We start from the raw sequence: 12,158 nt of genomic DNA, 5'->3' as shown, positions 1-12,158 counted from the left end.
TTGCCTACGGTGTGGCGACTCTCAGGTTAAATCGCCCCCAGTCAGCTCTCAAAGGGGAAAGCAGCCTATTGTCCTCGAGGCGATATTCATATTTGCATATCAACAAAATGCCAAAGGAACAATGCAGTGACTACCTTCTGCCATTGATGCTGCACATTTCTAAACTTGGGAAAATTGGGTTCACAGTGCAGGGGCTATGGTGGAGCATTCTAAACATAGCATTAGGTCAAATTGGACTGTGCATGAAACAGAATGACTCGCACTGGACAGTGGAGCACGCTTCTATTTATAGTGCCCTCTGAAGGGAGTGGGAAGTTATAACTTATTTATTTTTAGATACGGAATGGAAAGGTTATTGCATTCTTTAAAAGGTTAAACTTGTATTCTTCAGGGTATGTCATGCGACAGCCTCGGTGTGCGTTCAATTACTGTCAGACATTCTGTCAGAGGCGCCCAGGTGGGTCGCACTACTCCAAATTGCTGAAACCGAGGGGGAGGAAAAGGTTCCAGCTTTCTGGAAACATCAAAGCAACTTCAGTATTTTACATACTCTCCACGTGAAGGGACGTTTATTTCTTTGTTAAAAATCTGATTAATTGCCTGAAGGCTGTTTTCCAAAGGATTTACTCACCCACAGTAATTAACCAACATGGCAGCATTTAAAAAATACTCGGATGTCAACGTTTGCATGTCCGCTAGGGCAGAATTGATCTGTTCTCATTCAAAACTGTAATCTCTCAGTCATTTAACAGCACAACATGGTCTGCAAGTCATTGATAGCCGGCATTATTATATACCCATTTACACATTTGGGTGCTGATTATTTCTAACACCCTGCTGTTTGCCAGCTTGTTATTCCTCACATAATACCTTCAAAAGCAAAGTTCAGTCAATTATAATCCTGCGTATTATGAAAAACATTGGAAATGGCACACGGCCATTTCTTCAGAAACCTGTTGAGAGCTGAGTGAGGGGAAAATCGGACTATTTATGAAAGGAAAGCATCAAGCCACTTGTGAGCATACTGAAGAGAATGGTGCAAATAGAACAAAACTTTACAAAATCATTTTTCCTCATACTTTTCAGAAGATATTGAACATTTTTTATCAGGCTGTCGACCCGGAATATCGAATGGTTTGCAGCTGCGGAGCATTGAAGAGGTTGTGCGCTGTGATAAGCTAATTGACCTATACATTGGGCCTGGTGCTAATGTACCAGCATAAACCAGAGTAGGCCTCATTTTCCACTGTGGCCATCAGCTGTATGGGTTGGCCACAATGACATTGTGTAGGACTGAGCGTTGCATGCCCCAGCGGGTGTGTTCCCTGCGGGAGGAGGGGGTTCGCACATAGAATAGGGTGAGCACCACCTTCCTGCCCACTCCCAGCTCACCCCCATAATATGAGGGGGTGGGTGGATGCAGAAATTGCCAGCCCACTTGACTTTTATAAATGAAGGCTTTTGATCTAGTCAATTGACTGTGATAATACACTCCCCACGCCATAAAATATTTCGCATGGGCAACAGGGTGGGAGCAGGAAGCCTGATTTTTGAAAGTTAAATGTTTAATGTGGGGCGATGGGGCTGTGCCTTGGGGACCGCCCTTTGCCAATCGTGGGACCCTTTAAGTCACAAAAATCATCATTTCTACCCGCCTCCTCCTTTAAACTTACCCGTCTAACCCACCACAGCCCTCCCCCTACCTACCCAAATCCTCCCGGCCCAAGAACTCAGACTGACCTGCCCCCGATCCATGGCCCTTGATCTTCTTTTCCTTGTCACGATATCCTGATGGCGTGAGATGCAGAGATAAAGTCAGCGGCGACATTGTATTGTTAAGCCTCATGTTAGCCTCTGGCAGGTTTCTAATTGCAATATGTTTGCATGCCATGAATACTCATGAGTGTGAAGTTTAAAAGATTACATCCTAGCTTCAAGATAAAGTCAGTGGCGCACGAGAATCTTGTGCCACTTGGTTCAGGTTTGCTTGGAGGTGGCCTGCATCAGTTGGCTTTGTGCAGTTGTGGGTATGGTCAGCTGTTTTATTCCACGGGCACAAGGTGAGGGAAGCAAAAGAATGGCAGCTTGCGTAGGGAGGCTCAGGACCGGCAAGGGTGAGTCAGCGGTGGTAAGGTGGGAGAGATGTGCATTGGGGTATGGACATGGAGGAGTGAACAACGGATTTGGGGATGGCAGAGGGTGGGGTTGGGGGACTTGGAGGGATGAAGTGGGAGAGCCTGACATACTCGGTGTGTGGCAGGGGTGGGGAGGGGGGGGGTGGTGGTCACCCAGTCAAGGTAAGGAAATGAGGAGCTGAAATGTGTTGACTGGCAGAACCCTTATTGGGCTTTGAGTTCACCGGCAGCATTTCAACTCTCCTCATTGAAAGTGCCCTCGGACAATGTCCTTTACAATGAAGAAAAGGGAAAGCCAGCTGAGCTTGCAAGTTCGACCATGTTCCGCGGAGTGGCAAGTACAACAGAGGACATTAGCATGAACATTCATGTAGCGCAACAATTACTCACTCAAGTCGAGAAGTGATGAAGTCAATCGAGGCTTTATTAAGCAAGACTTGTTCCCCAGCAGCTCAGTTACAGAATGCGGCTGCTGGGAGAACCCGGGCTCTTATACTCCGCCTTTCTGGGCGGAACCAGCAGGCGGCAGATCCAACCAGGACCCGGGACCTGTCAGCCAATAGCCTCTCTGCTTCACAGGTACCCTACTACCCCTAATACATACCACCACAATTCAATAACAAATGAACGAAAAAGCACAGCACTGTTTCCTCCCACAATGAAGGAAAAGTCCCTAAAACTCCAGCAGCCATCAATATGTGCCAACCACGAGGCGTGGAAGTACATTTAGCTCTCTGGCCTAGCTGGTCTCAACAAATAATGATACTGCACATCCGAATAAAGTGAAACCAGTGTAATGTGAAATATTTACAAGTGAAATTTAATTTTGAAAATCATCCTTTGGAAAAAAATACTTTGTGCTCTCACATCCTATGCAAATGGCGGCATAGTTGGGCAGGAAAGGTTTAGCCATGATAAAGAGCCTCTCTGTTTGACCAGGAGGTTCTTTTACAGCCCGGTCATAGTCAAAGCGTTGTCAGCAGGTTTAACCACTGAAAAGATTGCCCTGCCGCTGAATCCTGTTTCCCTCGCACGGTACTGGAACCTCAATTAATTGTACTCGCGCAGGAAACGGCAGAAATTTAGAAAGTAGAAAAGGCACACAATTCCAATTATGCGGTTAGGAAAGGCTCATTGTCGACAAAATCCACCCTCGCAGTGAGTTCATACGACCAGTATAGAATCTGTGAAAAGCTGAGAGAAATGAACTTAGACTTCAAGCAATGTGCTTAAAAGTTTCCAAAGGCAGATGACTGTGTTCAGAGCCTATAATCTGAAAGGGTAAAGCACGGATTTTAGATTGCGCCTTCTCAATTCTCCCTTGCTTTATTTCCCAGACTTGTTCCAGAGTATTCCTTAGGATTACCCTTTGGTAGTTTTGATGTAACACTCTCAATGCGCCAGCTGTGTTGGTGCCCACAGTAGATCTGTTTAGTCCCTCAAGATTTGTGTATAGCGGCAGACTAAGGGTTTACGATGACCAAGAGTGCTTTGAAAACCTCTTTTTAAGTGCACAAAGCTAATCTGCTTGCTGCAACTTAAATCTGTAGTTCCCTCACACACACTCAGTTAAATCTCCAACATTTCATTTATGCCTTATCATCGCCACAATGTTGTCCTGTTAACAATGCCTCTGATTCACAGTTTCATCACACATAAGCCATTCAGTTCCACAATTTCTTAATTGTGTGCATCTGTAAAGATTCCATTATTTCCACACCTGGGGTGGAATTGAACGCTTCCCCCGGTGGCAGATTTAGAGGCACAGATGGTGGAGACCCTGTTGCCTCCCTGTGTGTGTCTGCTTACGTCCTGAGCAGAACAGCTCATGGATGAACCTTGACGTGGTCTGCAACTTTGCGCAGGACATTGACTGCTGGGCGGCTCAATATGGCTTTGAATATTCCAGCATCGGCTGCTGTGGAGATAAATCGAGATTTAAGAATGAGTTGAAAATTCCTCTTGTCACAGTTAATTAAGAAACGTGAATAAATAACTGTTATCAGTGCTGGAGAAAGAACTCGACAAGATGTACTGAGCCGAGACCTCGCTGAGGAGCAGAAGAGTCAGTTTTGTGAAATTTTGAAGACCCATTGTGAGTGCTCTATTAATTTTATTAATGAACGCTATGTGTTCAACACCATGGGTCAAGAAGAGGAGGAGCCTATTCATCAGCATGTGATTGCATTGAGATGTCGAGCTGAATGTTGTGAGTTTGAGCAACTAAAGGATGATCTGATCAACGATAGGATCACCCTAGGGACAAGTTGTCTATGAGAGGCACCATGAGGACATCTGCTGAAAGAAGAGAAACTTGCTCGAAGGAAAAGTATCGGGGACGGTTTTGAGCCCACACTAGCCATCAGTGCGAAATTAGGCGTGGGACTCAAAATCCGGAGGAAATTGAGAAATTCTTTCCAGCGTGACTGGGGTTTGCGATTTTCAACTTCCCCTCACTGGGGTGTCCAGTCATGGACAACATCCGCCGGTGGCAGCCTCCTACCCACCCCGCGGAACAGGGTGCGCCACTTCTCCTCCACGGCATCCAACAGTGTCTCCAGCTCAGCATCAGCGAATCTCGGTGCCTCTCATCGGCGTGGCACCTTCTTGGCTGGAAAGAGTGTGTGTGGGGAGTGGAGCGCTTATATGAGGCTGCAGCTCTCGAGTGCCAATCCCAACCCTGGTGAATCGCATGCCAGCTTTCGTTGGGGTGCACTAGTTCCACGTGGTGATGGTGCTAGCCCATTAGGATGTCCGGAATCGCTCCGGGACCGGCACCGCTTTCAGGGCCGTAGAACACTCGAGATTCAGTCCAGGCGTCAGCACTTCGTGTCTGAGACAGAGAATTCTGCACAGAAGTTCTTTTCAGCAGTGGAAGTTGCACTCTCTGGCGAGATTAGTTCCTCAGTGAGTGGGCCACTATTTTGAACTGGTGCCCTGATCTCTAAGTGAGTTTGAGGGGTACCCCCCCCCAGACACCCGCGGGCAATGTCACCAGCCGTACACATGGGCATTACCCCGTCCCCCACAAGTGAGGACACACCGCTGAGGGCCCCTCCCCTTTTCAGGCCCCCCCCACCATAGTTTCAGCTTCCCCCCCTTTCAGGGTCGCCTTCACACACCCCGACTTTTATTAGGCCCCTTCAAACCTGCCCTTCACTCCCCCACCCTTCATACGCCCCCCCCCCCCCCCCTGCTTTCATGGGCATGGCCCTGTCCGGCGCCTTGGTGAGGTTTCCCAGGCGTGGCCATTAGGTTCCAGGAACACAGTCAACCCGACGCATGTATATCTAAATGAGCCACTAATGCTGATCTGGATCTTACCCAGTTAGGGCCTTATCCCCAAAAGCCTTATTCCAACAGCACGGTAGCGCAAGTGGGCAGTACGGTAGCACAAGTGGCTAGCACTGTGGCTTCACAGCTCCAGGGTCCCAGGTTCGATTCCCCGCTGGGTCACTGTCGGTGCGGAGTCTGCACGTTCTCCCCATGTCTGCGTGGGTTTCCTCCGGGTGCTCCGGTTTCCTCCCACAGTCCAAAGATGTGCAGGTTAGGTGGATTGGCCATGATAAATTGCCCTTCGTGACCAAAAAGGTTAGGAGGGGTTGTTGGGCTGCGGGGCTGGGGTGGAAATGAGGGCTGAAATGGGTTGGTGCAAACTCGATGGGCCGAATGGCCTCCTTCTGCACTGTATGTTCTATGTTCTATGTTCTAACAATAAGTCAGGCATGACGGGTCCACTGAATCGAGCCAATTGTGTTCAGCTTAGTAAGATTTTGTAAGTAATTAGAGGAGTCAGGGGCTGATGCAATCGGGTGTTGATATTTTCAGAGTTAGTTTTTGGCTGGAAGGTGAGCTGAGAATGTTTCTTAAGAATGCAGCCCGAGATTCTGTATTATTCTGACAGGGTGTCAGGTCTCTGTCTTTCAAACAGTCTCCAAAAGTCTCTCTTTCTCAAAGTGGAGAGTCCAAGACATCTGTTTGCAGCAAGTATTCCTGAGTCTGCGAACTGTATGTAAAAGTGGATTGTGACCGGAAATGATTTTCTTGTTTGAGTGGGAATAAAGATAGCAGTTAAGGGTTATTGTGTCACTGTATTGATTAGCATTGTTTAAGGGGAAATTGTAAGTTATTTTCTTGTGTGGTGTTAAAGATATTTTAAGACTGTGTCAGTAATAAAGTTTGTTTTAATGTAAAATTTCCCTTTTTTGTGTCTCCTGGAGTGAGGTATCCTTTTCTCACAGTCTTACAGAATTAAAATAAAATAGTATGGGCTCTGTCTGATATCCTAGCCACTGTTGGGGTCTGGTCCAAGATCATAATGTATTCCAAACATTCAGTGATGACAACGTCATTGCTGCGGTACTATGCTGTTAATGGTGAAGTTACCCTGCAGTTTGATGCCAGCAAACAAGACTAGGAGCAACCTTCATGCAGAAAGGACAGATAGTTGTGATTGGATCCAGAGCATTAATGTGAACTGAACAGCATTAAGCAGATTGAGAATGCGTGCCATGGCCTTTGCTTGTGAACATTTTAATGTTGGTGGGAGAGAAATTGGTGGGCAGGGACTGATCGCACGTCCACCTTTCTCAAATTTTCTCCGAAACGTCTGTAAAGGAGGTTATTTAGTCTTCAGAGTTATCATTTGCGTGTGAAGAACAAACAACGGAAGCAGATATACATCATTGACACACTGTCAAGAGCCACACTCCCTTTGAAGGAAGTTGATGACACTAGTACAGAGAGTGAAGCCTCCCAGACTGAAGAAGAAGCAACAGCATGACTTGCCTTGGAGGTCACAACACAGTAGAAGCATTGAATCTGACAGAGAAGCATCTTGCTCAGATCAGGAAGCAAAATTCAACTCTCCAAGTGCTACAGGAGGGAATGATGAAAGGATGCCCTGAAGCCATCAAGGATATATCTGTTGCAATAAGAGACAATTGCGAAAAAGGAGATAAAATGGCTGCTCAAGATGTCATCGTGTTCAATGGAATTATCCTTAAAGAGATGAGAAAAGAGATGATGAACACACTCATGCAAGCCATCAAAGAACTGTGCCTAGTCTGGGGAAGGCAAGAGAACTGGCCAAACATGAACACTGAGCTATTAATTTAAAAGACGATTACAAGAGTTTTTTTTCTATATATAAATGGTAAGACAGAGGCAAGAATGGACATCGGACAACTGGAAAATCAGGATGGAGAAGTAGCGATGGGGAACAAAGTATGACATAGGAACTGAATAGATGCTTTTCATCAGTCTTCAAGGTGGAAGACACAAGTGGCACACCAGAACTTCAAGAGTGTCAGGGGGCAGAGGTGAGTGTAGTGGCCATCACTAAGGAGAAGGTTCTGGTGAAGTTAAGGGGTCTGAAGGTGAATAAATCACCCGGACAGGATGGACTATATCCCAGGGTTCTGAGGCGATTGTGGAGGCATTGGTGTTTATCGTTCAGGAATCACTGGAGTCGGGGAGGTTCCCCGAGGTTGGAAAATGGCTAATGTAACACCCCTGTTTAAGAAGGGAGGAAGGCAAGAGTCAAGAAACTTTAGGCCGGTTAGCCTCACTTCGGCTGTTGGTAAAATTTTGAAGTCCATTGGTAAGGATGAGATTGCAGAGTACTTGGAAGTGTATGATAAAACAGGACTGAGTCAGCAAGGCTTCGTCAATGTGAGGCCATGCCCGACAAAGCTGTTAGAATTCTTTGAGGAGGTAACAAGGAAGTTAAACTAAGGAGCTGTCGTGTTGGGTGTTCCGCTATACAAACGAACCAACACGGTTGTAGATGGTACAACTCTGTTTTATTATTCTTGATAACATCTACTGTATACTTCTGGCTGTGGTTCATACTTCACCAGTTAACCTGTGGACCCAGCCCTTGCACTATCTTAGAGAGGCACTCAGCACATGGTGTATGTCTGAGTGGCAGGCTGTGAGCTCTGTGCTGAGCTATCTCCTGGTGGAAACAGCGGGAACTGTGGTGTTCCCCGTTTTATAGTGCGTGTGCTCTCACTGGTGATTGGCTGTGATGTTGCGTGTGTGTTGATTGGTCCGTTGATCTGTCCATCAGTGTGTGTGTGTGTGTGCACCATGATATGTTTATATGAATATCATGACAGGAGCGACAATGGATCTGTTTGGTTTCCAGAAGGCTGCTGAATAAGATAGCCCATGGTGTTAGGGGCAAGGTACTGGTGTGGATAGAGGATTGGCTGATTGGTAGAAGACAGAGAGTGGGGGAAAGGGGTCTTTCCTGATGGCAGCCGGTGACTGGTGATGTTCCTCTGGGGTCAGTGATAGAACCACAACTATTCACAATTCACAGTAACGATTTGGGAGAAGGAACTGAGGGCATTGTTGCTATGTTTGCAGATGATGCAAAGATATGTAACGGGACAGATAGTATTGAGGAAGCGAGGAGGCTGCAGAAAGACTTGGACAGGCCAGGAAAGTGGGCAAAGAAGTGGCAGATGGAATACAGTGTGGAAAAGTGTGAGCCTATGCCCTTTGGTAGAGGCACAGACTATTTTCCAAATGGGGAACGGCTTTGGAAATCTGAAGCACAAAGGGACTTAGGAGTCGTAGTTCAGGATTCACTTAAGGTTAACGTGCAGGTTCAGTCGGCAGTTAGGAAGGCAAATGCAATGATGGCATTTATTTTGAGAGGGCCAGGATACAAGAGAAGGGATGTACTGCCAAGGTTATATAAGGCTCTGGTCAGACCCCATTTGGAATATTTTGAGCAGTTGTGGTCCCCATATCCAAGGAAGGATGTGCTGTCTTTGGAAAATGTCCAGAGGAGGTTCACAAGAATGATCCCGGGAATGAACATTTTTATATGAGGAGCAGTTAAAAGCTCTGGGTCTGTACTCGAGGAGTTTAGAAAGATTAGCGGGGATCTCACTAAACTTACAGAATATTGAGAGGCCTAGAGAGAGTGGACGTGGAGAAGATGTTTCCACTAATAGAAGAAACTAGAACCTGAGGGCACAGTCTCAGGTTGAAGGGGCGATCTTTTTAAACTGAGAGGAGAGCAAATTTCTTCAGCTGGTGAGTGGTGAATTTGTGAAACTCATTGCCACAGAAGGCTGTGGTGGCCAAGTCACCCAGTGTCTTTAAGACAGAGACTGATCGGTTCTTGATTCATAAGGGTATCAGTGGTTGCGGGGAGAAGGATGGAGAATGGGGATGAGAAACATATCAGCCATGATGGAATGGTGGAGTAGACTCGATGGGCTGAATGGCCAAATTTTGATCAAATTGTCTTATGTTCTTCTGGAGATGAAGGGTCACATCAGCTAGGGCGGTTCTTGCAATGATTATTAAGTTCAAGAACTGCACATGATTCGTGCCATCCCAGAAAGGTCTCAACAGACTTTTGATCACGTGTGATGATTTTCTTTACAGACTATGGGCACGATTTTCCCATTGTGTTATACTTGGCACTGATCCTGCATGCCAGGTGCATCGTGGGAGAGGCCCAAGTCCGGCTTCACCCTGAGAGCAAAACCGCCCACGGATCATGACCTGCGGCGTCCAACACGATCTGGATCACGCCCATCCAGGCAATGATATTGAAATGAGTCATTCAGCTGGGGCTTACTCCCGGTGCCCAGGGGTCATTGGGCGCACAGATGAGGCCTCAACCAGGCACCAATTAATACTGCTCTACACCAGATGGTCACTCTGGAGGTCTTGGAGAATATTAGAAATTTAAAAAGAAAAAGAGGGATATGGAGGGTGGGGGGATGAAGGGGGGATATAAAGAGGCTTTATAAATGTTGGGGGAGTGAAGAGGGGTCCTGAAAGGGGGCAGCACAAAAACAAATCTAATTATCTTAAAACTATCTTTGCTTTCCTAAACCCTACCCTTTTAAAGAAAGAAATCTTCACAATCATAAAGATATCTTTACACTGGTTCTCCCCGTTCTCCCTGTGCCACACCGTGTCTGCGTGGGTTTCCTCTGGGTGCTCCGTTTCCTCCCATAGTCCAAAGATGTGCGGGTTAGGTGGATTGGCCATGCGAAATTGCCCTTAGTTTCCAAAAAATGTTAAGTGGGGGTTACTGGGTTATGGGGATGGGGTAGATACGTGAGCTTCAGTAGGGTGCTCTTTGTAAGAGCCGTTGCAGACTCGATGGGCCGAATGGCCTCCTTCTGCACTGTAAATTCTATGGTGTTACATCCACTTTATACAAGCTTAACATTACAAATATTTAACCACATGACTTATTACATCATACAAGTACAGTTTTCTTAATTTACAATCACACATGTCCTATTGTATAATTTCAATGATTCAACCAAAACAAAGACAATGGGGTGAATTCTCCGTCAGCACAATTCTCTGTTCTGCCGGCATCTCAACCCTGCCCGTGGGTTTCCCCAGAAACGGGAAATCCCATTGGCCGGCAGCGGGAATGGAGAATCCCGCTGCCGGCAACGGTGCACTGCCGAGGAACACTCAGCTGGGGTGGTGGAGAACTCACCCCAATAACTTTAACAGCATCATCAGAATCTATACATGGTAACATTATCATCCTCGAGTCTTGTGTTTCTTTTCCTTCTGATTTCCAATTTTCAGCTCAGAAAAGAATGTTTCATTCAAGTCTACAGTACAATTGTCCTTTTCGTCGCTTGTAGGCATAGTTCCATGCTCAAGCCTTCTTTCCAGATTCACAGGTTGGAAATTTGCATCTCAATTTAACACAACCAAACTGACATTTTTGTGCATCAATTTAATTTATTCTCTCGCCAAAATCTCTTTCAGCTGTTTCAAGAATGATGTTAAGAAGCTTCTTATGTTCACACAAAATGATGTTGTACTCTTGCTTTGTTTGTTCTTTGAACTTTTTGTGATCTTCTTGTTTTCTTCAGTCCTATTTCCAATGAATTATTTTCCATTCGGTTTGAGCCACATCGATCACTTCCTCCCTCTGAAGTTTCATATTCTTTCTGACCCTTCAACTGTCTGCAGAATTTCTGAACTATCTCAGTCGAGTTCTCAGTAGAGTTTGAATGGTCTTTGGCAAACCGTTCTCTTGCCTTATCCAATTACTACATCTTGTGTAGTATCACCGACAAATATTTTTAAATCAGTATCTCTGGTAATTGACTCAGAAAAATAACTTTCGATTTCAGTCCTTCTGGTTGACGATTCAAAATTTCCAATTTTGCAAGTACTTCAACTGTTTACTTATTGTCCATTGCTGACTTTGATACATCAGTAATGTTACTTGGATCAGTTCTTTGCTCAACTGTATCTGTATTCAACAATTACTTTTTATTCACAGGAACAACTTTGGAATTGTGACACTCCATACCATCCACCACCTTCTCCTTCATTTTCTCCATTGTGCTTTGAAGTTCAAAAATCTCAGGCGTGATTAACAGGCTTCGTCGCACCTGATTTGGTGTGGCGACGAGGCCGTTGAATCTCGTGAGTTGCCTCATGCGCGATGCGTGATGCTCAAGACGTCTCGTGACATTCAACCATTCCTCGCGAGACATCATGATCTGGTTCTCGCCAAGATCAGCATATTTAAATGAGCCATTAGGTTCATTTAAATATTAATGCGCCAAATTCTCTGGGCTCCCAGGAACTAACGGCTTCCACAGCGAGGCTTCGACCGGGAGCTGTTTAGTACTGGTCTACACAAACATGGACCAGGCATAACTGCAACTGGGTGGGGGGGGGGTGTCCCAGGCCATTGGAGACCCCCGGGTGATCAGGAACAGGGCAAGGTGGCACTCTGGCTGTCCCTCCGGCACCCGGGTACCTTGACATTGCCACCCTGGCAACTGCTGTGCTGGCAGGTGCACTGCCAGGATGCCAGGGTGCCAAGGTGGCAGTGCCTGGGTGCTAGGGTGACAGTAACAAGTGTCAGGGAATGAAGGGGGCCATGCTCATAAAGGAAGGGATGAGGGGGTGTTTCTGGGGTGAGGGGGTGAAGGGTAGAGGCTTGGGGCCTAATAAATGTTGGGGAGAGTGAAGTTTGGAGGTACTAAAAGGGGGGAAAGC

Source organism: Scyliorhinus torazame, chromosome 21, assembly GCF_047496885.1.
Source record: "Scyliorhinus torazame isolate Kashiwa2021f chromosome 21, sScyTor2.1, whole genome shotgun sequence".
NCBI classification, from domain to species: domain Eukaryota; kingdom Metazoa; phylum Chordata; class Chondrichthyes; order Carcharhiniformes; family Scyliorhinidae; genus Scyliorhinus; species Scyliorhinus torazame.
This window is presented reverse-complemented; position numbering follows the sequence as displayed.